The sequence below is a fragment of the Haemaphysalis longicornis genome, unplaced genomic scaffold (genome assembly GCF_048455015.1).
Source record: "Haemaphysalis longicornis isolate Haplotype H1 unplaced genomic scaffold, Haemaphysalis longicornis Haplotype H1 scaffold_5, whole genome shotgun sequence".
NCBI classification, from domain to species: Eukaryota; Metazoa; Arthropoda; class Arachnida; order Ixodida; family Ixodidae; genus Haemaphysalis; species Haemaphysalis longicornis.
Window position 1 is genome coordinate 36,453,383 of NW_027526385.1, and position 27,719 is coordinate 36,481,101.

General features: G+C 47.8%; 9 non-coding genes across 9 annotated transcripts; all 9 read right to left on the bottom strand.

The window, feature by feature from the left end:
* Positions 1–1,658: 1,658 nt before the first annotated feature.
* Trnak-uuu (transfer RNA lysine (anticodon UUU)) lies at positions 1,659–1,730 on the bottom strand. The gene has a single exon. It is a non-coding gene; the product is annotated as a tRNA-Lys (tRNA).
* Positions 1,731–2,620: 890 nt separating this feature from the next.
* Trnar-ucu (transfer RNA arginine (anticodon UCU)) lies at positions 2,621–2,692 on the bottom strand. Its single transcript has one exon. It is a non-coding gene; the product is annotated as a tRNA-Arg (tRNA).
* A 3,779-nt stretch (positions 2,693–6,471) lies between these two features.
* On the bottom strand, positions 6,472–6,543 carry Trnak-uuu (transfer RNA lysine (anticodon UUU)). Its single transcript has one exon. It is a non-coding gene; the product is annotated as a tRNA-Lys (tRNA).
* An 885-nt stretch (positions 6,544–7,428) lies between these two features.
* On the bottom strand, positions 7,429–7,500 carry Trnak-uuu (transfer RNA lysine (anticodon UUU)). The gene has a single exon. It is a non-coding gene; the product is annotated as a tRNA-Lys (tRNA).
* An 892-nt stretch (positions 7,501–8,392) lies between these two features.
* Trnak-uuu (transfer RNA lysine (anticodon UUU)) lies at positions 8,393–8,464 on the bottom strand. The gene has a single exon. It is a non-coding gene; the product is annotated as a tRNA-Lys (tRNA).
* An 885-nt stretch (positions 8,465–9,349) lies between these two features.
* On the bottom strand, positions 9,350–9,421 carry Trnak-uuu (transfer RNA lysine (anticodon UUU)). The gene has a single exon. It is a non-coding gene; the product is annotated as a tRNA-Lys (tRNA).
* Positions 9,422–10,313: 892 nt separating this feature from the next.
* Positions 10,314–10,385, bottom strand: Trnak-uuu (transfer RNA lysine (anticodon UUU)). Its single transcript has one exon. It is a non-coding gene; the product is annotated as a tRNA-Lys (tRNA).
* Positions 10,386–10,795: 410 nt separating this feature from the next.
* On the bottom strand, positions 10,796–10,867 carry Trnar-ucu (transfer RNA arginine (anticodon UCU)). Its single transcript has one exon. It is a non-coding gene; the product is annotated as a tRNA-Arg (tRNA).
* Positions 10,868–11,756: 889 nt separating this feature from the next.
* On the bottom strand, positions 11,757–11,828 carry Trnak-uuu (transfer RNA lysine (anticodon UUU)). The gene has a single exon. It is a non-coding gene; the product is annotated as a tRNA-Lys (tRNA).
* Between the last annotated feature and the right edge of the window lie 15,891 nt (positions 11,829–27,719).

The window sequence follows — 27,719 nt, forward strand, 5'->3', positions numbered from 1 at the left end:
TGGCATCAAGGCTGCCAGAACCGAGGCCCTCGCTAAGCTTTCGCATGATAATAGGGTTTGTAAATGAGGGGCTCGTTAGAAAATACAGAAAAAAATGCCGGCAGTCTACAACGCCAAAGAAGGCATAGGGGAACGGTTCGAATATTTTTTACCGTTAGTGACGTTACATTATTATTTATTGTTATTAATTACGTGAGAAAGAAAGAAAAACACGCGCCCAGAGTGGGGACCGAACCCACGCCTTTCGATTAGATCTCGAAACCTTACCAATTCGGCTATCTGGGCGACTGTGTTCCGCTTCACTTTCTGGGGTATTTATATATACTACAACTGTATCTGACGCTTGAGGGTGGTAGCCAGATCCACTCAGACTACACGGGGAGAAGGGGACCTTCTTTTCAACCCCCGGGGCGTGACGCGAACGTCTACAGCCTGCCATAAGCGGGTAACTGGCGGGAAAACCCTCTTATGCTACCTTGGCATCAAGGCTGCCAGAACCGAGGCCCTCGCTAAGCTTTCGCATGATAATAGGGTTTGTAAATGAGGGGCTCGTTAGAAAATACAGGAAGAAATGCTAGCAGTCTACAACGCCAAAGAAGGCATAGGGGAATGGTTCGAATATTTTTTACCGTTAGTGACGTTACATTATTTTTTATTGTTATTAATTACGTGAGAAAGAAAGAAAGAAAAACACGCGCCAAGAGTGGGGACCGAGCCCACGCCTTTCGATTAGATCTCGAATGCCTTACCAATTCGGCTATCTGGGCGACTGTGTTCCGCTTCACTTTCTGGGGTATTTATATTTACTACAACTGTATCTGACGCTTGAGGGTGGTAGCCAGCGCCACTCAGACTACACGGGGAGAAGGGGACCTTCTTTTCAACCCCCGGGGCGTGACGCGAACGTCTACAGCCTGTCATAAGCGGGTAACTGGCGGGAAAACCCTCTTATTCTACCATGGCATCAAGGCTGCCAGAACCGAGGCCCTCGCTAAGCTTTCGCATGATAATAGGGTTTGTAAATGAGGGGCTCGTTAGAAAATACAGGAAGAAATGCCGGCAGTTACAACGCCAAAGAGGGCATAGGGGAATGGTTCGAATATTTTTTACCGTTAGTGACGTTACATTATTATTTATTGTTAATAATTACGTGAGAAAGAAAGAAAGAAAAACACGCGCCCAGAGTGGGGACCGAACCCACGCCTTTCGATTAGATCTCGAATGCCTTACCAATTCGGCTATCTGGGCGACTGTGTTCCGCTTCACTTTCTGGGGTATTTATATACGCTACAACTGTATCTGACGCTTGAGGGTGGTAGCCAGTGCCACTCAGACTACACGGGGAGAAGGGGACCTTCTTTTCAACCCCCGGGGCGTGACGCGAATGTCTACAGCCTGTCATAAGCGGGTAACTGGCGGGAAAACCCTCTTATGCTACCATGGCATCAAGGCTGCCAGAACCGAGGCCCTCGCTAAGCTTTCGCATGATAATAGGGTTTGTAAATGAGGGGCTCGTTAGAAAATACAGGAAGAAATGCCGGCAGTCTACAACGCCAAAGAAGGCATAGGGGAATGGTTCGAATATTTTTTGCCGTTAGTGATGTTATATTATTTTTTATTGTTATTAATTACGTGAGAAAGAAAGAAAGAAAAACACGCGCCCAGAGTGGGGACCGAACCCACGCCTTTCGATTAAATCTCGAATGCCTTACCAATTCGGCTATCTGGGCGACTGTGTTCCGCTTCACTTTCTGGGGTATTTATATATACTACAACTGTATCTGACGCTTGAGGGTGGTAGCCAGCACCACTCAGACTACACGGGGAGAAGGGGACCTTCTTTTCAACCCCCAGGGCGTGACGCGAACGTCTACAGCCTGTCATAAGCGGGTAACTGGCGGGAAAACCCTCTTATGCTACCTTGGCATCAAGGCGGCCAGAACTGAGGCCCTCGCTAAGCTTTCGCATGATAATAGGGTTTGTAAATGAGGGGCTCGTTAGAAAATACAGGAAGAAATGCCGGCAGTTACAACGCCAAAGAGGGCATAGGGGAATGGTTCGAATATTTTTTACCGTTAGTGACGTTACATTATTATTTATTGTTATTAATTACGTGAGAAAGAAAGAAAGAAAAACACGCGCCCAGAGTGGGGACCGAACCCACGCCTTTCGATTAGATCTCGAAACCTTACCAATTCGGCTATCTGGGCGACTGTGTTCCGCTTCACTTTCTGGGGTATTTATATATACTACAACTGTATCTGACGCTTGAGGGTGGTAGCCAGATCCACTCAGACTACACGGGGAGAAGGGGACCTTCTTTTCAACCCCCGGGGCGTGACGCGAACGTCTACAGCCTGTCATAAGCGGGTAACTGGCGGGAAAACCCTCTTATGCTACCTTGGCATCAAGGCTGCCAGAACCGAGGCCCTCGCTAAGCTTTCGCATGATAATAGGGTTTGTAAATGAGGGGCTCGTTAGAAAATACAGGAAGAAATGCCGGCAGTCTACAACGCCAAAGAAGGCATAGGGGAATGGTTCGAATATTTTTTACCGTTAGTGACGTTACATTATTATTTATTGTTATTAATTACGTGAGAAAGAAAGAAAGAAAAACACGCGCCCAGAGTGGGGATCGAACCCACGCCTTTCGATTAGATCTCGAATGCCTTACCAATTCGGCTATCTGGGCGACTGTGTTCCGCTTCACTTTCTGGGGTATTTATATACGCTACAACTGTATCTGACGCTTGAGGGTGGTAGCCAGCGCCACTCAAACTACAAGGGGAGAAGGGGACCTTCTTTTCAACCCCCGGGGCGTGACGCGAACGTCTACAGCCTGTCATAAGCGGGTAACTGGCGGGAAAACCCTCTTATGCTACCTTGGCATCAAGGGTGCCAGAACCGAGGCCCTCGCTAAGCTTTCGCATGATAATAGGGTTTGTAAATGAGGGACTCGTTAGAAAATACCGGAAGAAATGCCGGCAGTCTACAACGCCAAAGAAGGCATAGGGGAATGGTTCGAATATTTTTTACCGTTAGTGACGTTACATTATTATTTATTGTTATTATTTACGTGAGAAAGAAAGAAAGAAAAACACGCGCCCAGAGTGGGGACCGAACCCACGCCTTTCGATTAGATCTCGAATGCCTTACCAATTCGGCTATCTGGGCGACTGTGTTCCACTTCACTTTCTGGGGTATTTATATATGCTACAACTGTATCTGACGCTTGAGGGTGGTAGCCAGCGCCACTCAGACTACACGGGGAGAAGGGGACCTTCTTTTCAACCCCCGGGGCGTGACGCGAACGTCTACAGCCTGTCATAAGCGGGTAACTGGCGGGAAAACCCTCTTATGCCACCTTGGCATCAAGGCTGCCAGAACCGAGGCCCTCGCTAAGCTTTCGCATGATAATAGGGTTTGTAAATGAGGGGCTCGTTAGAAAATACAGAAAAAAATGCCGGCAGTCTACAACGCCAAAGAAGGCATAGAGGAACGGTTCGAATATTTTTTACCGTTAGTGACGTTACATTATTATTTATTGTTATTAATTACGTGAGAAAGAAAGAAAAACACGCGCCCAGAGTGGGGACCGAACCCACGCCTTTCGATTAGATCTCGAAACCTTACCAATTCGGCTATCTGGGCGACTGTGTTCCGCTTCACTTTCTGGGGTATTTATATATACTACAACTGTATCTGACGCTTGAGGTTGGTAGCCAGATCCACTCAGACTACACGGGGAGAAGGGGACCTTCTTTTCAACCCCCGGGGCGTGACGCGAACGTCTACAGCCTGCCATAAGCGGGTAACTGGCGGGAAAACCCTCTTATGCTACCTTGGCATCAAGGCTGCCAGAACCGAGGCCCTCGCTAAGCTTTCGCATGATAATAGGGTTTGTAAATGAGGGGCTCGTTAGAAAATACAGGAAGAAATGCTAGCAGTCTACAACGCCAAAGAAGGCATAGGGGAATGGTTCGAATATTTTTACCGTTAGTGACGTTACATTATTTTTTATTGTTATTAATTACGTGAGAAAGAAAGAAAGAAAAACACGCGCCAAGAGTGGGGACCGAGCCCACGCCTTTCGATTAGATCTCGAATGCCTTACCAATTCGGCTATCTGGGCGACTGTGTTCCGCTTCACTTTCTGGGGTATTTATATATACTACAACTGTATCTGACGCTTGAGGGTGGTAGCCAGCGCCACTCAGACTACACGGGGAGAAGGGGACCTTCTTTTCAACCCCCGGGGCGTGACGCGAACGTCTACAGCCTGTCATAAGCGGGTAACTGGCGGGAAAACCCTCTTATTCTACCATGGCATCAAGGCTGCCAGAACCGAGGCCCTCGCTAAGCTTTCGCATGATAATAGGGTTTGTAAATGAGGGGCTCGTTAGAAAATACAGGAAGAAATGCCGGCAGTTTACAACGCCGAAGAAGGCATAGAGGAATGGTTCGAATATTTTTTACCGTTAGTGACGTTACGTTATTATTTATTGTTATTAATTACGTGAGAAAGAAAGAAAGAAAAACACGCGCCCAGAGTGGGGACCGAACCCACGCCTTTCGATTAGATCTCGAATGCCTTACCAATTCGGCTATCTGGGCGACGGTGTTCCGCTTCACTTTCTGGGGTATTTATATATACTACAACTGTATCTGACGCTTGAGGGTGGTAGCCAGATCCACTCAGACTACACGGGGAGAAGGGGACCTTCTTTTCAACCCCCGGGACGTGACGCGAACGTCTACAGCCTGTCATAAGCGGGTAACTGGCGGGAAAACCCTCTTATGCTACCTTGGCATCAAGGCTGCCAGAACCGAGGCCCTCGCTAAGCTTTCGCATGATAATAGGGTTTGTAAATGAGGGGCTCGTTAGAAAATACAGGAAGAAATGCCGGCAGTCTACAACGCCAAAGAAGGCATAGGGGATTGGTTCGAATATTTTTTACCGTTAGTGACGTTACGTTATTTTTTATTGTTATTAATTACGTGAGAAAGAAAGAAAGAAAAACACGCGCCCAGAGTGGGGACCGAACCCACGCCTTTCGATTAGATCTCGAATGCCTTACCAATTCGGCTATCTGGGCGACTGTGTTCCGCTTCACTTTCTGGGGTATTTATATATACTACAACTGTATCTGACGCTTGAGGGTGGTAGCCAGATCCACTCAGACTACACGGGGAGAAGGGGACCTTCTTTTCAACCCCCGGGACGTGACGCGAACGTCTACAGCCTGTCATAAGCGGGTAACTGGCGGGAAAACCCTCTTATGCTACCTTGGCATCAAGGCTGCCAGAACCGAGGCCCTCGCTAAGCTTTCGCATGATAATAGGGTTTGTAAATGAGGGGCTCGTTAGAAAATACAGGAAGAAATGCCGGCAGTCTACAACGCCAAAGAAGGCATAGGGGATTGGTTCGAATATTTTTTACCGTTAGTGACGTTACATTATTATTTATTGTTATTAATTACGTGAGAAAGAAAGAAAGAAAAACACGCGCCCAGAGTGGGGACCGAACCCACGCCTTTCGATTAGATCTCGAATGCCTTACCAATTCGGCTATCTGGGCGACTGTGTTCCGCTTCACTTTCTGGGGTATTTATATATACTACAACTGTATCTGACGCTTGAGGGTGGTAGCCAGCGCCACTCAGACTACACGGGGAGAAGGGGACCTTCTTTTCAACCCCCGGGGCGTGACGCGAACGTCTACAGCCTGTCATAAGCGGGTAACTGGCGGAAAAACCCTCTTATGCTACCTTGGCATCACGGCTGCCAGAACCGAGGCCCTGGCTAAGCTTTCGCATGATAATAGGGTTTTGTAAATGAGGGGCTCGTTAGAAAATACAGGAAGAAATGCCGGCAGTCTACAACGCCAAAGAAGGCATAGGGGAATGGTTCGAATATTTTTTACCGGTAGTGACGTTACATTATTATTTATTGTTATTAATTACTTGAGAAAGAAAGAAAGAAAAACACGCGCCCAGAGTGGGGACCGAACCCACGCCTTTCGATTAGATCTCGAATGCCTTACCAATTCGGCTATCTGGGCGACTGTGTTCCGCTTCACGTTCTGGGGTATTTATAAAAACTACAACTGTATCTGACGCTTGAGGGTGGTAGCCAGATCCACTCAGACTACACGGGGAGAAGGGGACCTTCTTTTCAACCCCCGGGGCGTGACGCGAACGTCTACAGCCTGTCATAAGCGGGTAACTGGCGGGAAAACCCTCTTATGCTACCTTGGCATCAAGGCTGCCAGAACCGAGGCCCTCGCTAAGCTTTCGCATGATAATAGGGTTTGTAAATGAGGGGCTCGTTAGAAAATACAGGAAGAAATGCCGGCAGTCTACAACGCCAAAGAAGGCATAGGGGAATGGTTCGAATATTTTTTACCGTTAGTGACGTTACATTATTGCTTATTGTTAATAATTACGTGAGAAAGAAAGAAAGAAAAACACGCGCCCAGAGTGGGGATCGAACCCACGCCTTTCGATTAAATCTCGAATGCCTTACCAATTCGGCTATCTGGGCGACTGTGTTCCGCTTCACTTGCTGGGGTATTTATATATACTACAACTGTATCTGACGCTTGAGGGTGGTAGCCAGCGCCACTCACACTACACGGGGAGAAGGGGACCTTTTCAACCCCCGATGCGTGACGCGAACGTCTACAGCCTGTCATAAGCGGGTAACTGGCGGGAAAACCCTCTTATGCTACCTTGGCATCAAGGGTGCCAGAACCGAGGCCCTCGCTAAGCTTTCGCATGATAATAGGGTTTGTAAATGAGGGACTCGTTAGAAAATACCGGAAGAAATGCCGGCAGTCTACAACACCAAAGAAGGCATAGGGGAATGGTTCGAATATTTTTTACCGTTAGTGACGTTACATTATTATTTATTGTTATTATTTACGTGAGAAAGAAAGAAAGAAAAACACGCGCCCAGAGTGGGGACCGAACCCACGCCTTTCGATTAGATCTCGAATGCCTTACCAATTCGGCTATCTGGGCGACTGTGTTCCACTTCACTTTCTGGGGTATTTATATATGCTACAACTGTATCTGACGCTTGAGGGTGGTAGCCAGCGCCACTCAGACTACACGGGGAGAAGGGGACCTTCTTTTCAACCCCCGGTGCGTGACGCGAACGTCTACAGCCTGTCATAAGCGGGTAACTGGCGGGAAAACCCTCTTATGCCACCTTGGCATCAAGGCTGCCAGAACCGAGGCCCTCGCTAAGCTTTCGCATGATAATAGGGTTTGTAAATGAGGGGCTCGTTAGAAAATACAGGAAAAAATGCCGGCAGTCTACAACGCCAAAGAAGGCATAGGGGAACGGTTCGAATATTTTTTACCGTTAGTGACGTTACATTATTATTTATTGTTATTAATTACGTGAGAAAGAAAGAAAAACACGCGCCCAGAGTGGGGACCGAACCCACGCCTTTCGATTAAATCTCGAATGCCTTACCAATTCGGCTATCTGGGCGACTGTGTTCCGCTTCACTTTCTGGGGTATTTATATATACTACAACTGTATCTGACGCTTGAGGGTGGTAGCCAGATCCACTCAGACTACACGGGGAGAAGGGGACCTTCTTTTCAACCCCCGGGGCGTGACGCGAACGTCTACAGCCTGTCATAAGCGGGTAACTGGCGGGAAAACCCTCTTATGCTACCTTGGCATCAAGGCTGCCAGAACCGAGGCCCTCGCTAAGCTTTCGCATGATAATAGGGTTTGTAAATGAGGTGCTCGTTAGAAAATACAGGAAGAAATGCTAGCAGTCTACAACGCCAAAAAAGGCATAGGGGAAAGGTTCGAATATTTTTTACCGTTAGTGACGTTACATTTTTTTTTTATTGTTAATAATTACGTGAGAAAGAAAGAAAGAAAAACACGCGCCCAGAGTGGGGACCGAACCCACGCCTTTCGATTAGATCTCGAATGCCTTACCAATTCGGCTATCTGGGCGACTGTGTTCCGCTTCACTTTCTGGGGTATTTATATATACTACAACTGTATCTGACGCTTGAGGGTGGTAGCCAGTGCCACTCAGACTACACGGGGAGAAGGGGACCTTCTTTTCAACCCCCGGGGCGTGACGCGAATGTCTACAGCCTGTCATAAGCGGGTAACTGGCGGGAAAACCCTCTTATGCTACCATGGCATCAAGGCTGCCAGAACCGAGGCCCTCGCTAAGCTTTCGCATGATAATAGATTTGTAAATGAGGGGCTCGTTAGAAAATACAGGAAGAAATGCCGGCAGTCTACAACGCCAAAGAAGGCATAGGGGAATGGTTCGAATATTTTTTACCGTTAGTGACGTTACATTATTGCTTATTGTTAATAATTACGTGAGAAAGAAAGAAAGAAAAACACGCGCCCAGAGTGGGGATCGAACCCACGCCTTTCGATTAAATCTCGAATGCCTTACCAATTCGGCTATCTGGGCGACTGTGTTCCGCTTCACTTGCTGGGGTATTTATATATACTACAACTGTATCTGACGCTTGAGGGTGGTAGCCAGCGCCACTCACACTACACGGGGAGAAGGGGACCTTTTCAACCCCCGATGCGTGACGCGAACGTCTACAGCCTGTCATAAGCGGGTAACTGGCGGGAAAACCCTCTTATGCTACCTTGGCATCAAGGGTGCCAGAACCGAGGCCCTCGCTAAGCTTTCGCATGATAATAGGGTTTGTAAATGAGGGACTCGTTAGAAAATACCGGAAGAAATGCCGGCAGTCTACAACACCAAAGAAGGCATAGGGGAATGGTTCGAATATTTTTTACCGTTAGTGACGTTACATTATTATTTATTGTTATTATTTACGTGAGAAAGAAAGAAAGAAAAACACGCGCCCAGAGTGGGGACCGAACCCACGCCTTTCGATTAGATCTCGAATGCCTTACCAATTCGGCTATCTGGGCGACTGTGTTCCACTTCACTTTCTGGGGTATTTATATATGCTACAACTGTATCTGACGCTTGAGGGTGGTAGCCAGCGCCACTCAGACTACACGGGGAGAAGGGGACCTTCTTTTCAACCCCCGGTGCGTGACGCGAACGTCTACAGCCTGTCATAAGCGGGTAACTGGCGGGAAAACCCTCTTATGCCACCTTGGCATCAAGGCTGCCAGAACCGAGGCCCTCGCTAAGCTTTCGCATGATAATAGGGTTTGTAAATGAGGGGCTCGTTAGAAAATACAGGAAAAAATGCCGGCAGTCTACAACGCCAAAGAAGGCATAGGGGAACGGTTCGAATATTTTTTACCGTTAGTGACGTTACATTATTATTTATTGTTATTAATTACGTGAGAAAGAAAGAAAAACACGCGCCCAGAGTGGGGACCGAACCCACGCCTTTCGATTAAATCTCGAATGCCTTACCAATTCGGCTATCTGGGCGACTGTGTTCCGCTTCACTTTCTGGGGTATTTATATATACTACAACTGTATCTGACGCTTGAGGGTGGTAGCCAGATCCACTCAGACTACACGGGGAGAAGGGGACCTTCTTTTCAACCCCCGGGGCGTGACGCGAACGTCTACAGCCTGTCATAAGCGGGTAACTGGCGGGAAAACCCTCTTATGCTACCTTGGCATCAAGGCTGCCAGAACCGAGGCCCTCGCTAAGCTTTCGCATGATAATAGGGTTTGTAAATGAGGTGCTCGTTAGAAAATACAGGAAGAAATGCTAGCAGTCTACAACGCCAAAAAAGGCATAGGGGAAAGGTTCGAATATTTTTTACCGTTAGTGACGTTACATTTTTTTTTTATTGTTAATAATTACGTGAGAAAGAAAGAAAGAAAAACACGCGCCCAGAGTGGGGACCGAACCCACGCCTTTCGATTAGATCTCGAATGCCTTACCAATTCGGCTATCTGGGCGACTGTGTTCCGCTTCACTTTCTGGGGTATTTATATATACTACAACTGTATCTGACGCTTGAGGGTGGTAGCCAGTGCCACTCAGACTACACGGGGAGAAGGGGACCTTCTTTTCAACCCCCGGGGCGTGACGCGAATGTCTACAGCCTGTCATAAGCGGGTAACTGGCGGGAAAACCCTCTTATGCTACCATGGCATCAAGGCTGCCAGAACCGAGGCCCTCGCTAAGCTTTCGCATGATAATAGATTTGTAAATGAGGGGCTCGTTAGAAAATACAGGAAGAAATGCCGGCAGTCTACAACGCCAAAGAAGGCATAGGGGAATGGTTCGAATATTTTTTGCCGTTAGTGATGTTATATTATTTTTTATTGTTATTAATTACGTGAGAAAGAAAGAAAGAAAAACACGCGCCCAGAGTGGGGACCGAACCCACGCCTTTCGATTAAATCTCGAATGCCTTACCAATTCGGCTATCTGGGCGACTGTGTTCCGCTTCACTTTCTGGGGTATTTATATACGCTACAACTGTATCTGACGCTTGAGGGTGGTAGCCAGCGCCACTCAGACTACAAGGGGAGAAGGGGACCTTCTTTTCAACCCCCGGGGCGTGACGCGAACGTCTACAGCCTGTCATAAGCGGGTAACTGGCGGGAAAACCCTCTTATGCTACCTTGCAATCAAGGCTGCCAGAACCGAGGCCCTCGCTAAGCTTTCGCATGATAATAGGGTTTGTAAATGAGGGGCTCGTTAGAAAATACAGGAAGAAATGCCGGCAGTCTACAACGCCAAAGAAGGCATAGGGGAATGGTTCGAATATTTTTTACCGTTAGTGACGTTACATTATTATTTATTGTTATTAATTACGTGAGAAAGAAAGAAAGAAGAACACGCGCCCAGAGTGGGGATCGAACCCACGCCTTTCGATTAGATCTCGAATGCCTTACCAATTCGGCTATCTGGGCGACTGTGTTCCGCTTCACTTTCTGGGGTATTTATATATACTACAACTGTATCTGACGCTTGAGGGTGGTAGCCAGCGCCACTCACACTACACGGGGAGAAGGGGACCTTTTCAACCCCCGGGGCGTGACGCGAACGTCTACAGCCTGTCATAAGCGGGTAACTGGCGGGAAAACCCTCTTATGCTACCTTGGCATCAAGGGTGCCAGAACCGAGGCCCTCGCTAAGCTTTCGCATGATAATAGGGTTTGTAAATGAGGGACTCGTTAGAAAATACCGGAAGAAATGCCGGCAGTCTACAACGCCAAAGAAGGCATAGGGGAATGGTTCGAATATTTTTTACCGTTAGTGACGTTACATTATTATTTATTGTTATTATTTACGTGAGAAAGAAAGAAAGAAAAACACGCGCCCAGAGTGGGGACCGAACCCACGCCTTTCGATTAGATCTCGAATGCCTTACCAATTCGGCTATCTGGGCGACTGTGTTCCACTTCACTTTCTGGGGTATTTATATATGCTACAACTGTATCTGACGCTTGAGGGTGGTAGCCAGCGCCACTCAGACTACACGGGGAGAAGGGGACCTTCTTTTCAACCCCCGGGGCGTGACGCGAACGTCTACAGCCTGTCATAAGCGGGTAACTGGCGGGAAAACCCTCTTATGCCACCTTGGCATCAAGGCTGCCAGAACCGAGGCCCTCGCTAAGCTTTCGCATGATAATAGGGTTTGTAAATGAGGGGCTCGTTAGAAGATACAGAAAAAAATGCCGGCAGTCTACAACGCCAAAGAAGGCATAGGGGAACGGTTCGAATATTTTTTACCGTTAGTGACGTTACATTATCATTTATTGTTATTAATTACGTGAGAAAGAAAGAAAGAAAAACACGCGCCCAGAGTGGGGACCGAACCCACGCCTTTCGATTAAATCTCGAATGCCTTACCAATTCGGCTATCTGGGCGACTGTGTTCCGCTTCACTTTCTGGGGTATTTATATATACTACAACTGTATCTGACGCTTGAGGGTGGTAGCCAGCACCACTCAGACTACACGGGGAGAAGGGGACCTTCTTTTCAACCCCCAGGGCGTGACGCGAACGTCTACAGCCTGTCATAAGTGGGTAACTGGCGGGAAAACCCTCTTATGCTACCTTGGCATCAAGGCGGCCAGAACTGAGGCCCTCGCTAAGCTTTCGCATGATAATAGGGTTTGTAAATGAGGGGCTCGTTAGAAAATACAGGAAGAAATGCCGGCAGTTACAACGCCAAAGAGGGCATAGGGGAATGGTTCGAATATTTTTTACCGTTAGTGACGTTACATTATTTGTTATTGTTAATAATTACGTGAGAAAGAAAGAAAGAAAAACACGCGCCCAGAGTGGGGACCGAACCCACGCCTTTCGATTAGATCTCGAATGCCTTACCAATTCGGCTATCTGGGCGACTGTGTTCCGCTTCACTTTCTGGGGTATTTATATATACTACAACTGTATCTGACGCTTGAGGGTGGTAGCCAGTGCCACTCAGACTACACGGGGAGAAGGGGACCTTCTTTTCAACCCCCGGGGCGTGACGCGAATGTCTACAGCCTGTCATAAGCGGGTAACTGGCGGGAAAACCCTCTTATGCTACCTTGGCATCAAGGCTGCCAGAACCGAGGCCCTCGCTAAGCTTTCGCATGACAATAGAGTTTGTAAATGAGGGGCTCGTTAGAAAATACAGGAAGAAATGCCGGCAGTCTACAACGCCAAAGAAGGCATAGGGGAATGGTTCGAATATTTTTTACCGTTAGTGACGTTACATATTTTTTTATTGTTATTAATTACGTGAGAAAGAAAGAAAGAAAAACACGCGCCAAGAGTGGGGACCGAGCCCACGCCTTTCGATTAGATCTCGAATGCCTTACCAATTCGGCTATCTGGGCGACTGTGTTCCGCTTCACTTTCTGGGGTATTTATATATACTACAACTGTATCTGACGCTTGAGGGTGGTAGCCAGCGCCACTCAGACTACACGGGGAGAAGGGGACCTTCTTTTCAACCCCCGGGGCGTGACGCGAACGTCTACAGCCTGTCATAAGCGGGTAACTGGCGGGAAAACCCTCTTATTCTACCATGGCATCAAGGCTGCCAGAACCGAGGCCCTCGCTAAGCTTTCGCATGACAATAGAGTTTGTAAATGAGGGGCTCGTTAGAAAATACAGGAAGAAATGCCGGCAGTCTACAACGCCAAAGAAGGCATAGGGGAATGGTTCGAATATTTTTTACCGTTAGTGACGTTACATTATTTTTTATTGTTATAATTACGTTAGAAAGAAAGAAAGAAAAACACGCGCCAAGAGTGGGGACCGAGCCCACGCCTTTCGATTAGATCTCGAATGCCTTACCAATTCGGCTATCTGGGCGACTGTGTTCCGCTTCACTTTCTGGGGTATTTATATATACTACAACTGTATCTGACGCTTGAGGGTGGTAGCCAGCGCCACTCAGACTACACGGGGAGAAGGGGACCTTCTTTTCAACCCCCGGGGCGTGACGCGAACGTCTACAGCCTGTCATAAGCGGGTAACTGGCGGGAAAACCCTCTTATTCTACCATGGCATCAAGGCTGCCAGAACCGAGGCCCTCGCTAAGCTTTCGCATGATAATAGGGTTTGTAAATGAGGGGCTCGTTAGAAAATACAGGAAGAAATGCCGGCAGTCTACAACGCCAAAGAAGGCATAGGGGATTGGTTCGAATATTTTTTACCGTTAGTGACGTTACGTTATTATTTATTGTTATTATTTACGTGAGAAAGAAAGAAAGAAAAACACGCGCCCAGAGTGGGGACCGAACCCACGCCTTTCGATTAGATCTCGAATGCCTTACCAATTCGGCTATCTGGGCGACTGTGTTCCGCTTCACTTTCTGGGGTATTTATATATACTACAACTGTATCTGACGCTTGAGGGTGGTAGCCAGATCCACTCAGACTACACGGGGAGAAGGGGACCTTCTTTTCAACCCCCGGGACGTGACGCGAACGTCTACAGCCTGTCATAAGCGGGTAACTGGCGGGAAAACCCTCTTATGCTACCTTGGCATCAAGGCGGCCAGAACTGAGGCCCTCGCTAAGCTTTCGCATGATAATAGGGTTTGTAAATGAGGGGCTAGTTAGAAAATACAGGAAGAAATGCCGGCAGTTACAACGCCAAAGAGGGCATAGGGGAATGGTTCGAATATTTTTTACCTTTAGTGACGTTACATTATTATTAATAATTGTTATTAATTACGTGAGAAAGAAAGAAAGAAAAACACGCGCCCAGAGTGGGGACCGAACCCACGCCTTTCGATTAGATCTCGAATGCTTTACCAATTCGGCTATCTGGGCGACTGTGTTCCGCTTCACTTTCTGGGGTATTTATATATGCTACAACTGTATCTGACGCTTGAGGGTGGTAGCCAGCGCCACTCAGACTACACGGGGAGAAGGGGACCTTCTTTTCAACCCCCGGGGCGTGTCGCGAACGTCTACAGCCTGTCATAGGCGGGTAACTGGCGGGAAAACCCTCTTATGCTACCTTGGCATCAAGACTGCCAGAACCGAGGCCCTCGCTAAGCTTTCGCATGATAATAGGGTTTGTAAATGAGGGGCTCATTAGAAAATACAGGAAGAAATGCCGGCAGTTACAACGCCAAAGAAGGCATAGGGGAATGGTTCGATTATTTTTTACCGTTAGTGACGTTACATTATTATTTATTGTTATTAATTACGTGAGAAAGAAAGAAAGAAAAACACGCGCCCAGAGTGGGGACCGAACCCACGCCTTTCGATTAGATCTCGAATGCCTTACCAATTCGGCTATCTGGGCGACTGTGTTCCGCTTCACTTTCTGGGGTATTTATATATGCTACAACTGTATCTGACGCTTGAGGGTGGTAGCCAGCGCCACTCAGACTACACGGGGAGAAGGGGACCTTCTTTTCAACCCCCGGGGCGTGACGCGAACGTCTACAGCCTGTCATAAGCGGGTAACTGGCGGGAAAACCCTCTTATGCCACCTTGGCATCAAGGCTGCCAGATCCGAGGCCCTCGCTAAGCTTCGCATGATAATAGGGTTTGTAAATGAGGGGCTCGTTAGAAAATACAGGAAAAAATGCCGGCAGTCTACAACGCCAAAGAAGGCATAGGGGAACGGTTCGAATATTTTTTACCGTTAGTGACATTACATTATTATTTATTGTTATTAATTACGTGAGAAAGAAAGAAAGAAAAACACGCGCCCAGAGTGGGGACCGAACCCACGCCTTTCGATTAGATCTCGAATGCCTTACCAATTCGGCTATCTGGGCGACTGTGTTCCGCTTCACTTTCTGGGGTATTTATATATACTACAACTGTATCTGACGCTTGAGGGTGGTAGCCAGCGCCACTAAGACTACACGGGGAGAAGGGGACCTTCTTTTAAACCCCCGGGACGTGACGCGAACGTCTACAGCCTGTCATAAGCGGGTAACTGGCGGGAAAACCCTCTTATGCTACCTTGGCATCAAGGCTGCCAGAACCGAGGCCCTCGCTAAGCTTTCGCATGATAATAGGGTTTGTAAATGAGGGGCTCGTTAGAAAATACAGGAAGAAATGCCGGCAGTCTACAACGCCAAAGAAGGCATAGGGGATTGGTTCGAATATTTTTTACCGTTAGTGACGTTACATTATTATTTATTGTTATTAATTACGTGAGAAAGAAAGAAAGAAAAACACGCGCCCAGAGTGGGGACCGAACCCACGCCTTTCGATTAGATCTCGAATGCCTTACCAATTCGGCTATCTGGGCGACTGTGTTCCGCTTCACTTTCTGGGGTATTTATATATACTACAACTGTATCTGACGCTTGAGGGTGGTAGCCAGCGCCACTCAGACTACACGGGGAGAAGGGGACCTTCTTTTCAACCCCCGGGGCGTGACGCGAACGTCTACAGCCTGTCATAAGCGGGTAACTGGCGGAAAAACCCTCTTATGCTACCTTGGCATCACGGCTGCCAGAACCGAGGCCCTGGCTAAGCTTTCGCATGATAATAGGGTTTTGTAAATGAGGGGCTCGTTAGAAAATACAGGAAGAAATGCCGACAGTCTACAACGCCAAAGAAGGCATAGGGGAATGGTTCGAATATTTTTTACCGGTAGTGACGTTACATTATTAATTGTTATTAATTACTTGAGAAAGAAAGAAAGAAAAACACGCGCCCAGAGTGGGGACCGAACCCACGCCTTTCGATTAGATCTCGAATGCCTTACCAATTCGGCTATCTGGGCGACTGTGTTCCGCTTCACGTTCTGGGGTATTTATAAAAACTACAACTGTATCTGACGCTTGAGGGTGGTAGCCAGCGCCACTCAGACTACACGGGGAGAAGGGGACCTTCTTTTCAACCCCCGGGGCGTGACGCGAACGTCTACAGCCTGTCATAAGCGGGTAACTGGCGGGAAAACCCTCTTATGCTACCTTGGCATCAAGGCTGCCAGAACCGAGGCCCTCGCTAAGCTTTCGCATGATAATAGGGTTTGTAAATTAGGGGCTCGTTAGAAAATACAGGAAGAAATGCCGGCAGTCTACAACGCCAAAGAAGGCATAGGGGAATGGTTCGAATATTTTTTACCGTTAGTGACGTTACATTATTGCTTATTGTTAATAATTACGTGAGAAAGAAAGAAAGAAAAACACGCGCCCAGAGTGGGGACCGAACCCACGCCTTTCGATTAGATCTCGAATGCCTTACCAATTCGGCTATCTGGGCGACTGTGTTCCGCTTTACTTTCTGGGGTATTTATATATACTACAACTGTATCTGACGCTTGAAGGTGGTAGCCAGCGCCACTCAGACTACACGGGGAGAAGGGGACCTTCTTTTGAACCCCCGGGGCGTGACGCTAACGTCTACAGCCTGTCATAAGCGGGTAACTGGCGGGAAAACCCTCTTATGCTACCTTGGCATCAAGGCTGCCAGAACCGAGGCCCTCGCTAAGCTTTCGCATGATAATAGGGTTTGTAAATGAGGGGCTCGTTAGAAAATACAGGAAGAAATGCCGGCAGTCTACAACGCCAAAGAAGGCATAGGGGAATGGTTCGAATATTTTTACCGTTAGTGACGTTACCTTATTATTTATTGTTTTTAATTACGTGAGAAAGAAAGAAAGAAAAACACGCGCCTAGAGTGGGGACCGAACCCACGCCTTTCGATTAGATCTCGAATGCCTTACCAATTCGGCTGTCTGGGCGACTGTGTTCCGCTTCACTTTCTGGGGTATTTATATATACTACAACTGTATCTGACGCTTGAGGGTGGTATCCAGCGCCACTCAGACTACACGGGGAGAAGGGGACCTTCTTTTCAACCCCCGGGGCGTGACGCGAATGTCTACAGCCTGTCATAAGCGGGTAACTGGCGGGAAAACCCTCTTAAGCTACCTTGGCATCAAGGCTGCCAAAACCGAGGCCATGGCTAAGCTTTCGCATGATAATAGGGTTTTGTAAATGAGGGGCTCGTTAGAAAATACAGGAAGAAATGCCGGCAGTCTACAACGCCAAAAAAGGCATAGGGGAAAGTTTCGAATATTTTTTACCGTTAGTGACGTTACATTATTTGTTATTGTTAATAATTACGTGAGAAAGAAAGAAAGAAAAACACGCGCCCAGAGTGGGGACCGAACCCACGCCTTTCGATTAGATCTCGAATGCCTTACCAATTCGGCTATCTGGGCGACTGTGTTCCGCTTCACTTTCTGGGGTATTTATATATACTACAACTGTATCTGACGCTTGAGGGTGGTAGCCAGTGCCACTCAGACTACACGGGGAGAAGAGGACCTTCTTTTCAACCCCCGGGGCGTGACGCGAATGTCTACAGCCTGTCATAAGCGGGTAACTGGCGGGAAAACCCTCTTATGCTACCTTGGCATCAAGGCTGCCAGAACCGAGGCCCTCGCTAAGCTTTCGCATGACAATAGAGTTTGTAAATGAGGGGCTCGTTAGAAAATACAGGAAGAAATGCCGGCAGTCTACAACGCCAAAGAAGGCATAGGGGAATGGTTCGAATATTTTTTACCGTTAGTGACGTTACATTATTATTTATTGTTAATAATTACGTGAGAAAGAAAGAAAAAAAAACACGCGCCCAGAGTGGGGACCGAACCCACGCCTTTCGATTAGATCTCGAATGCCTTACCAATTCGGCTATCTGGGCGACTGTGTTCCGCTTCACTTTCTGGGGTATTTATAATTACTACAACTGTATCTTACGCTTGAGGGTGGTATCCAGCGCCACTCAGACTACACGGGGAGAAGGGAACCTTCTTTTCAACCCCAGGGGCGTGACGCGAACGTCTACAGCCTGTCATAAGCGGGTAACTGGCGGGAAAACCCTCTTATGCTACCTTGGCATCAAGGCTGCCAGAACCGAGGCCCTCGCTAAGCTTTTGCATGATAATAGGGTTTGTAAATGAGGGGCTCGTTAGAAAATACAGGAAGAAATGCCGGCAGTTTACAACGCCGAAGAAGGCATAGAGGAATGGTTCGAATATTTTTTACCGATAGTGACTTTACGTGATTATTTATTGTTATTAATTACGTGAGAAAGAAAGAAAGAAAAACACGCGCCTAGAGTGGGGACCGAACCCACGCCTTTCGATTAGATCTCGAATGCCTTACCAATTCGGCTATCTGGGCGACTGTGTTCCGCTTCACTTTCTGGGGTATTTATATATACTACAACTGTATCTGACGCTTGAGGGTGGTAGCCAGCGCCACTCAGACTACACGGGGAGAAGGGGACCTTCTTTTCAACCCCCGGGGCGTGACGCGAACGTCTACAGCCTGTCATAAGCGGGTAACTGGCGGGAAAACCCTCTTAAGCTACCTTGGCATCAAGGCTGCCAGAACCGAGGCCATGGCTAAGCTTTCGCATGATAATAGGGTTTTGTAAATGAGGGGCTCGTTAGAAAATACAGGAAGAAATGCCGGCAGTCTACAACGCCAAAGAAGGCATAGGGGAATGGTTCGAATATTTTTTACCGGTAGTGACGTTACATTATTATTTATTGTTATTAATTACTTGAGAAAGAAAAAAAGAAAAACACGCGCCCAGAGTGGGGACCGAACCCACGCCTTTCGATTAGATCTCGAATGCCTTACCAATTCGGCTATCTGGGCGACTGTGTTCCGCTTCACTTTCTGGGGTATTTATATATACTACAACTGTATCTGACGCTTGAGGGTGGTAGCCAGCGCCACTCAGACTACACGGGGAGAAGGGGACCTTCTTTTCAACCCCCGGGGCGTGACGCGAACGTCTACAGCCTGTCATAAGCGGGTAACTGGCGGGAAAACCCTCCTATGCTACCTTGGCATCAAGGCTGCCAGAACCGAGGCCCTGGCTAAGCTTTCGCATGATAATAGGGTTTTGTAAATGAGGGGCTCGTTAGAAAATACAGGAAGAAATGCCGGCAGTCTACAACGCCAAAGAAGGCATAGGGGAATGGTTCGAATATTTTTTACCGGTAGTGACGTTACATTATTATTTATTGTTATTAATTACTTGAGAAAGAAAGAAAGAAACACACGCGCCCAGAGTGGGGACCGAACCCACGCCTTTCGATTAGATCTCGAATGCCTTACCAATTCGGCTATCTGGGCGACTGTGTTCCGCTTCACGTTCTGGGGTATTTATATATACTACAACTGTATCTGACCCTTGAGGGTGGTAGCCAGCGCCACTCAGACTACACGGGGAGAAGGGGACCTTCTTTTCAACCCCCGGGGCGTGACGCGAACGTCTACAGCCTGTCCTAAGCAGGTAACTGGCGGGAAAACCCTCTTATGCTACCTTGGCATCAAGGCTGCCAGAACCGAGGCCCTCGCTAAGCTTTCGAATGATAACAGGGTTTGTAAATTAGGGGCTCGTTAGAAAATACAGGAAGAAATGCCGGCAGTCTACAACGCCAAAGAAGGCATAGGGGAATGGTTCGAATATTTTTTACCGTTAGTGACGTTACAATATTATTTATTGTTAATAATTACGTGAGAAAGAAAGAAAAACACGCGCCCAGAGTGGGGACCGAACCCACGCCTTTCGATTAGATCTCGAATGCCTTACCAATTCGGCTATCTGGGCGACTGTGTTCCACTTCACTTTCTGGGGTATTTATATATGCTACAACTGTATCTGACGCTTGAGGGTGGTAGCCAGCGCCACTCAGACTACACGGGGAGAAGGGGACCTTCTTTTCAACCCCCGGGGCGTGACGCGAACGTCTACAGCCTGTCATAAGCGGGTAACTGGCGGGAAAACCCTCTTATGCCACCTTGGCATCAAGGCTGCCAGAACCGAGGCCCTCGCTAAGCTTTCGCATGATAATAGGGTTTGTAAATGAGGGGCTCGTTAGAAAATACAGGAAAAAATGCCGGCAGTCTACAACGCCAAAGAAGGCATAGGGGAACGGTTCGAATATTTTTTACCGTTAGTGACGTTACATTATTATTTATTGTTATTAATTACGTGAGAAAGAAAGAAAAACACGCGCCAAGAGTGGGGACTGAGCCCACGCCTTTCGATTAGATCTCGAATGCCTTACCAATTCGGCTATCTGGGCGACTGTGTTCCGCTTCACTTTCTGGGGTATTTATATATACTCCAACTGTATCTGACGCTTGAGGGTGGTAGCCAGCGCCACTCAGACTACACGGGGAGAAGGGGACCTTCTTTTCAACCCCCGGGGCGTGACGCGAACGTCTACAGCCTGTCATAAGCGGGTAACTGGCGGGAAAACCCTCTTATTCTACCATGGCATCAAGGCTGCCAGAACCGAGGCCCTCGCTAAGCTTTCGCATGATAATAGGGTTTGTAAATGAGGGGCTCGTTAGAAAATACAGGAAGAAATGCCGGCCGTCTACAACGCCAAAGAAGGCATAGGGGAATGGTTCGAATATTTTTTACCGTTAGTGATGTTATATTATTATTTATTGTTATTAATTACGTGAGAAAGAAAGAAAGAAAAACACGCGCCCAGTGTGGGGACCGAACCCACGCCTTTCGATTAGATCTCGAATTCCTTACCAATTCGGCTATCTGGGCGACTGTGTTCCGCTTCACTTTCTGGGGTATTTATAATTACTACAACTGTATCTGACGCTTGAGGGTGGTAGCCAGCGCCACTCAGACTACACGGGGAGAAGGGGACCTTCTTTTCAACCCCCGGGGCGTGACGCGAACGTCTACAGCCTGTCATAAGCGGGTTACTGGCGGGAAAACCCTCTTATGCCACCTTGGCATCAAGGCTGCCAGAACCGAGGCCCTCGCTAAGCTTTCGCATGATAATAGGGTTTGTAAATGAGGGGCTCGTTAGAAAATACAGGAAGAAATGCCGGCAGTTTACAACGCCGAAGAAGGCATAGAGGAATGGTTCGAATATTTTTTACCGTTAGTGACGTTACGTTATTATTTATTGTTATTAATTACGTGAGAAAGAAAGAAAGAAAAACACGCGCCCAGAGTGGGGACCGAACCCACGCCTTTCGATTAGATCTCGAATGCCTTACCAATTTGGCTATCTGGGCGACTGTGTTCCGCTTCACTTTCTGGGGTATTTATATATGCTACAACTGTATCTGACGCTTGAGGGTGGTAGCCAGCGCCACTCAGACTACACGGGGAGAAGGGGACCTTCTTTTCAACCCCCGGGGCGTGACGCGAACGTCTACAGCCTGTCCTAAGCAGGTAACTGGCGGGAAAACCCTCTTATGCTACCTTGGCATCAAGGCTGCCAGAACCGAGGCCCTCGCTAAGCTTTCGAATGATAATAGGGTTTGTAAATGAGGGGCTCGTTAGAAAATACAGGAAGAAATGCCGGCAGTCTACAACGCCAAAGAAGGCATAGGGGAATGGATCGAATATTTTTTACCGTTAGTGACGTTACATTATTATTTATTGTTAATAATTACGTGAGAAAGAAAGAAAAACACGCGCCCAGAGTGGGGACCGAACCCACGCCTTTCGATTAGATCTCGAATGCCTTACCAATTCGGCTATCTGGGCGACTGTGTTCCACTTCACTTTCTGGGGTATTTATATATGCTACAACTGTATCTGACGCTTGAGGGTGGTAGCCAGCGCCACTCAGACTACACGGGGAGAAGGGGACCTTCTTTTCAACCCCCGGGGCGTGACGCGAACGTCTACTGCCTGTCATAAGCGGGTAACTGGCGGGAAAACCCTCTTATGCCACCTTGGCATCAAGGCTGCCAGAACCGAGGCCCTCGCTAAGCTTTCGCATGATAATAGGGTTTGTAAATGAGGGGCTCGTTAGAAAATACAGGAAAAAATGCCGGCAGTCTACAACGCCAAAGAAGGCATAGGGGAACGGTTCGAATATTTTTTACCGTTAGTGACGTTACATTATTATTTATTGTTATTAATTACGTGAGAAAGAAAGAAAAACACGCGCCAAGAGTGGGGACCGAGCCCACGCCTTTCGATTAGATCTCGAATGCCTTACCAATTCGGCTATCTGGGCGACTGTGTTCCGCTTCACTTTCTGGGGTATTTATATATACTCCAACTGTATCTGACGCTTGAGGGTGGTAGCCAGCGCCACTCAGACTACACGGGGAGAAGGGGACCTTCTTTTCAACCCCCGGGGCGTGACGCGAACGTCTACAGCCTGTCATAAGCGGGTAACTGGCGGGAAAACCCTCTTATTCTACCATGGCATCAAGGCTGCCAGAACCGAGGCCCTCGCTAAGCTTTCGCATGATAATAGGGTTTGTAAATGAGGGGCTCGTTAGAAAATACAGGAAGAAATGCCGGCAGTCTACAACGCCAAAGAAGGCATAGGGGAATGGTTCGAATATTTTTTACCGTTAGTGACGTTACATTATTATTTATTGTTAATAATTACGTGAGAAAGAAAGAAAAACACGCGCCCAGAGTGGGGACCGAACCCACGCCTTTCGATTAGATCTCGAATGCCTTACCAATTCGGCTATCTGGGCGACTGTGTTCCACTTCACTTTCTGGGGTATTTATATATGCTACAACTGTATCTGACGCTTGAGGGTGGTAGCCAGCGCCACTCAGACTACACGGGGAGAAGGGGACCTTCTTTTCAACCCCCGGGGCGTGACGCGAACGTCTACAGCCTGTCATAAGCGGGTAACTGGCGGGAAAACCCTCTTATGCCACCTTGGCATCAAGGCTGCCAGAACCGAGGCCCTCGCTAAGCTTTCGCATGATAATAGGGTTTGTAAATGAGGGGCTCGTTAGAAAATACAGGAAAAAATGCCGGCAGTCTACAACGCCAAAGAAGGCATAGGGGAACGGTTCGAATATTTTTTACCGTTAGTGACGTTACATTATTATTTATTGTTATTAATTACGTGAGAAAGAAAGAAAAACACGCGCCAAGAGTGGGGACCGAGCCCACGCCTTTCGATTAGATCTCGAATGCCTTACCAATTCGGCTATCTGGGCGACTGTGTTCCGCTTCACTTTCTGGGGTATTTATATATACTTCAACTGTATCTGACGCTTGAGGGTGGTAGCCAGCGCCACTCAGACTACACGGGGAGAAGGGGACCTTCTTTTCAACCCCCGGGGCGTGACGCGAACGTCTACAGCCTGTCATAAGCGGGTAACTGGCGGGAAAACCCTCTTATTCTACCATGGCATCAAGGCTGCCAGAACCGAGGCCCTCGCTAAGCTTTCGCATGATAATAGGGTTTGTAAATGAGGGGCTCGTTAGAAAATACAGGAAGAAATGCCGGCAGTCTACAACGCCAAAGAAGGCATAGGGGAATGGTTCGAATATTTTTTACCGTTAGTGATGTTATATTATTATTTATTGTTATTAATTACGTGAGAAAGAAAGAAAGAAAAACACGCGCCCAGTGTAGGGTCCGAACCCACGCCTTTCGATTAGATCTCGAATGCCTTACCAATTCGGCTATCTGGGCGACTGTGTTCCGCTTCACTTTCTGGGGTATTTATAATTACTACAACTGTATCTGACGCTTGAGGGTGGTAGCCAGCGCCACTCAGACTACACGGGGAGAAGGGGACCTTCTTTTCAACACCCGGGGCGTGACGCGAACGTCTACAGCCTGTCATAAGTGGGTTACTGGCGGGAAAACCCTCTTATGCCACCTTGGCATCAAGGCTGCCAGAACCGAGGCCCTCGCTAGGCTTTCGCATGATAATAGGGTTTGTAAATGAGGGGCTCGTTAGAAAATACAGGAAGAAATGCCGGCAGTGTACAACGCCGAAGAAGGCATAGAGGAATGGTTCGAATATTTTTTACCGTTAGTGACGTTACGTTATTATTTATTGTTATTAATTACGTGAGAAAGAAAGAAAGAAAAACACGCGCCCAGAGTGGGGACCGAACCCACGCCTTTCGATTAGATCTCGAATGCCTTACCAATTTGGCTATCTGGGCGACTGTGTTCCGCTTCACTTTCTGGGGTATTTATATATGCTACAACTGTATCTGACGCTTGATGGTGGTAGCCAGCGCCACTCAGACTACACGGGGAGAAGGGGACCTTCTTTTCAACCCCCGGGGCGTGACGCGAACGTCTACAGCCTGTCATAAGCGGGTAACTGGCGGGAAAACCCTCTTATGCCACCTTGGCATCAAGGCTGCCAGAACCGAGGCCCTCGCTAAGCTTCGCATGATAATAGGGTTTGTAAATGAGGGGCTCGTTAGAAAATACAGGAAAAAATGCCGGCAGTCTACAACGCCAAAGAAGGCATAGGGGAACGGTTCGAATATTTTTTACCGTTAGTGACGTTACATTATTATTTATTGTTATTAATTACGTGAGAAAGAAAGAAAGAAAAACACGCGCCCAGAGTGGGGACCGAACCCACGCCTTTCGATTAGATCTCGAATGCCTTACCAATTCGGCTATCTGGGCGACTGTGTTCCGCTTCACTTTCTGGGGTATTTATATATACTACAACTGTATCTGACGCTTGAGGGTGGTAGCCAGATCCACTCAGACTACACGGGGAGAAGGGGACGTTCTTTTCAACCCCCGGGGCGTGACGCGAACGTCTACAGCCTGTCATAAGCGGGTAACTGGCGGGAAAACCCTCTTATGCTACCTTGGCTTCAAGGCTGCCAGAACCGAGGCCCTCGCTAAGCTTTCGCATGATAATAGGGTTTGTAAATGAGGGGCTCGTTAGAAAATACAGGAAGAAATGCCGGCAGTCTACAACGCCAAAGAAGGCATAGGGGATTGGTTCGAATATTTTTTACCGTTAGTGACGTTACATTATTATTTATTGTTAATTATTACGTGAGAAAGAAAGAAAGAAAAACACGCGCCCAGAGTGGGGACCGAACCCACACCTTTCGATTAGATCTCGAATGCCTTACCAATTCGGCTATCTGGGCGACTGTGTTCCGCTTCACTTTCTGGGGTATTTATATATACTACAACTGTATCTGACGCTTGAGGGTGGTAGCCAGCGCCACTCAGACTACACGGGGAGAAGGGGACCTTCTTTTCAACCCCCGGGGCGTGACGCGAACGTCTACAGCCTGTCATAAGCGGGTAACTGGCGGGAAAACCCTCTTATGCTACCTTGGCATCAAGGCTGCCAGAACCGAGGCCCTCGCTAAGCTTTCGCATGATAATAGGGTTTGTAAATGAGGGGCTCGTTAGAAAATACAGGAAGAAATGCCGGCAGTCTACAACGCCAAAGAAGGCATAGGGGAATGGTTCGAATATTTTTTACCGTTAGTGACGTTACATTATTATTTATTGTTAATAATTACGTGAGAAAGAAAGAAAGAAAAACACGCGCCCAGAGTGGGGACCGAACCCACGCCTTTCGATTAGATCTCGAATGCCTTACCAATTCGGCTATCTGGGCGACTGTGTTCCGCTTTACTTTCTGGGGTATTTATATATACTACAACTGTATCTGACGCTTGAAGGTGGTAGCCAGCGCCACTCAGACTACACGGGGAGAAGGGGACCTTCTTTTGAATCCCCGGGGCGTGACGCTAACGTCTACAGCCTGTCATAAGCGGGTAACTGGCGGGAAAACCCTCTTATGCTACCTTGGCATCAAGGCTGCCAGAACCGAGGCCCTCGCTAAGCTTTCGCATGATAATAGGGTTTGTAAATGAGGGGCTCGTTAGAAAATACAGGAAGAAATGCCGGCAGTCTACAACGCCAAAGAAGGCATAGGGGAATGGTTCGAATATTTTTACCGTTAGTGACGTTACCTTATTATTTATTGTTTTTAATTACGTGAGAAAGAAAGAAAGAAAAACACGCGCCCAGAGTGGGGACCGAACCCACGCCTTTCGATTAGATCTCGAATGCCTTACCAATTCGGCTATCTGGGCGACTGTGTTCCGCTTCACTTTCTGGGGTATTTATAATTACTACAACTGTATCTGACGCTTGAGGGTGGTAGCCAGCGCCACTCAGACTACACGGGGAGAAGGGGACCTTCTTTTCAACCCCCGGGGCGTGACGCGAACGTCTACAGCATGTCATAAGCGGGTTACTGGCGGGAAAACCCTCTTATGCCACCTTGGCATCAAGGCTGCCAGAACCGAGGCCCTCGCTAAGCTTTCGCATGATAATAGGGTTTGTAAATGAGGGGCTCGTTAGAAAATACAGGAAGAAATGCCGGCAGTTTACAACGCAGAAGAAGGCATAGAGGAATGGTTCGAATATTTTTTACCGTTAGTGACGTTACGTTATTATTTATTGTTATTAATTACGTGAGAAAGAAAGAAAGAAAAACACGCGCCCAGAGTGGGGACCGAACCCACGCCTTTCGATTAGATCTCGAATGCCTTACCAATTTGGCTATCTGGGCGACTGTGTTCCGCTTCACTTTCTGGGGTATTTATATATGCTACAACTGTATCTGACGCTTGAGGGTGGTAGCCAGCGCCACTCAGACTACACGGGGAGAAGGGGACCTTCTTTTCAACCCCCGGGGCGTGACGCGAACGTCTACAGCCTGTCATAAGCGGGTAACTTGCGGGAAAACCCTCTTATGCCACCTTGGCATCAAGGCTGCCAGAACCGAGGCCCTCGCTAAGCTTCGCATGATAATAGGGTTTGTAAATGAGGGGCTCGTTAGAAAATACAGGAAAAAATGCCGGCAGTCTACAACGCCAAAGAAGGCATAGGGGAACGGTTCGAATATTTTTTACCGTTAGTGACGTTACATTATTATTTATTGTTATTAATTACGTGAGAAAGAAAGAAAGAAAAACACGCGCCCAGAGTGGGGACCGAACCCACGCCTTTCGATTAGATCTCGAATGCCTTACCAATTCGGCTATCTGGGCGACTGTGTTCCGCTTCACTTTCTGGGGTATTTATATATACTACAACTGTATCTGACGCTTGAGGGTGGTAGCCAGCGCCACTCAGACTACACGGGGAGAAGGGGACCTTCTTTTCAACCCCCGGGGCGTGACGCGAACGTCTACAGCCTGTCATAAGCGGGTAACTGGCGGAAAAACCCTCTTATGCTACCTTGGCATCAAGGCTGCCAGAACCGAGGCCCTGGCTAAGCTTTCGCATGATAATAGGGTTTTGTAAATGAGGGGCTCGTTAGAAAATACAGGAAGAAATGCCGGCAGTCTACAACGCCAAAGAAGGCATAGGGGAATGGTTCGAATATTTTTTACCGGTAGTGACGTTACATTATTATTTATTGTTATTAATTACTTGAGAAAGAAAGAAAGAAAAACACGCGCCCAGAGTGGGGACCGAACCCACGCCTTTCGATTAGATCTCGAATGCCTTACCAATTCGGCTATCTGGGCGACTGTGTTCCGC